This window comes from Elephantulus edwardii, unplaced genomic scaffold, assembly GCF_000299155.1.
Source record: "Elephantulus edwardii isolate Elephantulus edwardi_28Jun2011 unplaced genomic scaffold, EleEdw1.0 scaffold00026, whole genome shotgun sequence".
NCBI classification, from domain to species: domain Eukaryota; kingdom Metazoa; phylum Chordata; class Mammalia; order Macroscelidea; family Macroscelididae; genus Elephantulus; species Elephantulus edwardii.
The window spans coordinates 4392919-4396253 of NW_006399776.1; the positions used below are offsets into that span (position 1 = coordinate 4392919).

The window sequence follows — 3335 nt, forward strand, 5'->3', positions numbered from 1 at the left end:
GACACATGATGTCATACTTTGTAGTTATGAGGTGCCACTGAGTCAAATACTCATAGTAACCCTATTAATGACAGATCTGAACCCTGTCCTATCCTGTGCCATCTTCACAATCTCTGATATAGTCAAGCCCATTGCTGTAGTCACTGTGTCAATCCACTTGGTTGAGAGTCTTCCTTTCTTTTGCTTACCTGCCACCTTTCCAAGCATGATATCTATCCACCTCCAAGGAATAGCCTCTCCCAGATTCTCAGATGACAGCACAAATGGCTGTGGGGTGGGGAATTGCCTGCCTGGCCTTTACATTGGCTTCTCCTCACAGCAGCTACTCTGTGGGCTTGAAGTCTGGCTGGGGGCAGAGGCTCATTCCACACCACAGTCATGCCTGCTGCCCTGTGACCATCTCGTAGGCCCAAGGTTAAAGGTTATAGGAGAAGGTGGGAAGAGACCGCTGAAATAGGGAGTGACACAGGCTCATGATTCCTGCAGCTGTGGCTTTGAGGAAGCCTGTGCCTTTGTCTAGGTTTTGTAGAAACCTTCCACGTTCTCTTCCGTCCCTGAACATAAGCATCCAATAGTCTTTACTATTCTTGAAAAGGCAGAATAAAGGAGACTAATTACCAAGACTCAGAATCTGGTATTGCTGTTTATTTACTCTGCCTGCATAACTTTAGGCGAATTACTCTTCCCTTTTAGCTACGTGCTCAGTTTTCTCCCCTATAAAATGGGAACATAGCTACTCTGTCATTGGATTGCTGTAAGAATTGAGCAATTAATCTATGTAAGTCATAGGGCCTGGGTTGTCTTTAAGCACTCAGTAAATATCACTGCTGCCAGAGAATATCTACATTTAGTATTACTTTGAGATTAGGACAAAGAGAATGAAACATTGACTTATTAATGTGCGTCAGCATTTACTCTGAGCACTACAGCTCATGGATAGGTGCCATAGGCTCAGGTTCCTGTGGTGCACCATGTCCATATTCAGAGGCTAACCTACTTGCCAGTTTTAAAAACATCTCAAATGAGTGACTGCCACCCTCACACTAACCAGCAAAATGACAGCAAAGATGGGGGTTCCTTCCTCCATCATCATAAGTTTGGTTCCCCAGACCATGCTCTGCTATTGCTAATTGTCGAGTTTGTCCCTGACTTAGGATAATCCACAGAGAACAGAAAGAAATATTGCCTGGTCTTGTGCCATCCACATGATTGGCTGCATATCTGACCATTATTTTCACCATATTTTCACATACAATGTGCCTATGGAGATAATGTGCACATGCATACAACATGCACTGCCCTCGCAGGAGATCAATGGGAGAGGAGTTTGAAAGGTTTGTAAAAACCAAACCAAAAAACAAACAAACAAACAAACCCCTCCTCCCAAAACATCCCCAAAATCAAGAGTATAAACATATATTATTTGAGTAAAAAGATAGTACTCCAAAGGATTTTCACTGGCTGAGTTTTGGAAGTGTATCACCAATTCTCTCTTGGTCTGTTTTAGTCTGGAAGCCCTGCTGGAATCTATTTGGTTACAGCAGCCTACAATCCTCCACTGACAGACGATGGCAGCTGTGCATGAAGAACACTGGCTGAAACAACCTCAGGCCATCCATCGTGTGGAAGGTGAGATTTCTACTACTTAACCATGCATGGCTTTCTCCTTGCTCTGCACAGCCCTGAAATTTCCTGTTGTCAAACTCACAAGCCAGAAAGCTCTGTGAAGTCATGGGACAAGGTCACTATTACATTCCCAGCACTCATAATGTTATTGTTAGGTGCCACTGAATTGATCAAGAGTTCAGATCCTTGCCCAATTCTGTGTCATCCTCACAATCTCCACTATGCCCAGGCACATTAATAAAGTCACTGTGTCAATCCGTCTTGTTGAGATGTTTTCTCTTTTTTACTGATCCATTACTTTCCCATTTAAAAGGAAAAGATCATGACAAAGAGAGGGAAGGGAAAAAAGACCAAAACAGATATCAGAAGAGGATCTGAAATTGCACTAGAACATCAAGAGGCCAAAATGGAAGGAAAAAATGCTGACATAAAAGAGATGAACTGAAGATTTCAAAGGGCAACTCAAGAAGACAAAACAAAATATTAAATAAATATGTAAAGAATTGGAGTTCAAGAATAAAAAGGGAAGAACATGCTTGGCATTTCTCAAGTTTAAAGAACTGAAAAACAAGCTTTGAGTTGTAATACTGAAGGGTTCTATGGACAAAATCTTGAATGATGCAATAAAGACTGAAAGATGAAAAGAATACACAGAGTCACTGTGCCAAAAAGAATCACTCAGCCCTGAACATTTTCAGGACATAGCTAATGATAAAGAACCAATGTTAATGAAGGAAGAAGTTACAGCTGCACACTGCACACTGAAGGCACTGGGGGAGGGAGTAAAGTCACATGGATTTATGGCATGTTCAACAAATAGATACAGTCCTGGGCATACTCACTAGTATATGTCAAGAAATTTGGAAGACAGGTGCTTGACCAACTGATTGGAAGAGGTTCATATTTCTTCCCATTCCCCAAAAAAGATGATCCAACAGAATGTGGAAATTATCAAACAATATCATTACTATAACATAGAAGTAAAATTGTGCTTAAGATTATTAAAAAAATGTCTAGAATACTATATTAATAGGGAACAACCAGAAAGTCAAGCTGGATTTAGAAGAAGTTGCTGCATCAGGGATATTGCTGATGTCAGATGAATCTTGGCTGAAAGCAGAGAATACCAGAGGGATGTTTACTTGTTGACTAGGCAGAGGCATTTGACTGTGTGGATCATAACAAATTATGGATAATGTTGAGAAGAAATCCCAGAAGACTTATTTGTGCATATGGACATGTATACCCAGACCAAGAAGCAGTTGTCAGAATTGAACAGAACACTGCATGGTTTAAAATCAGAAAATGTGTCAGGGCTGTATCCTTTCTCCATTCCTATTCAAACTATATGTTGAGCAAATAATTTGAGAAGCTGGACTTGATGAAGAAGAATGTGGTATCAGGATTGGAGGAAGACCTGCATTATGCAGATGATACAACCTTGCTTGCTGAAAGTGAAGAGGACTTAAAACACTTGCTGCAGAAGATCAAAGATTACAGCCTTCAATATAGATTACATCTCAACATCAAGATAATGAAAATCCACTACGAAGACGGCACCGAAAGTGAAGAGGGAGCCCCTGTCCCTCCCAAAATGGAAGCCAAAGCAAAGGCATTTTTTTTGTCTTTTTTTTTCTATATTTTATTAATTTTCATAAACATTTACAGAGATTTTGGGTTTCCATTCATTCCTTGTTGCACTATTCTCT

At 40.5% G+C, this 3335-nt stretch overlaps 1 pseudogene; it reads left to right on the forward strand.

Annotated features, from left to right (window-relative positions):
• The first annotated feature begins 1568 nt into the window (after positions 1 to 1568).
• The window catches only part of LOC102866547, an 8051-nt pseudogene continuing 6284 nt past the window's right edge, over positions 1569 to 3335 (forward strand).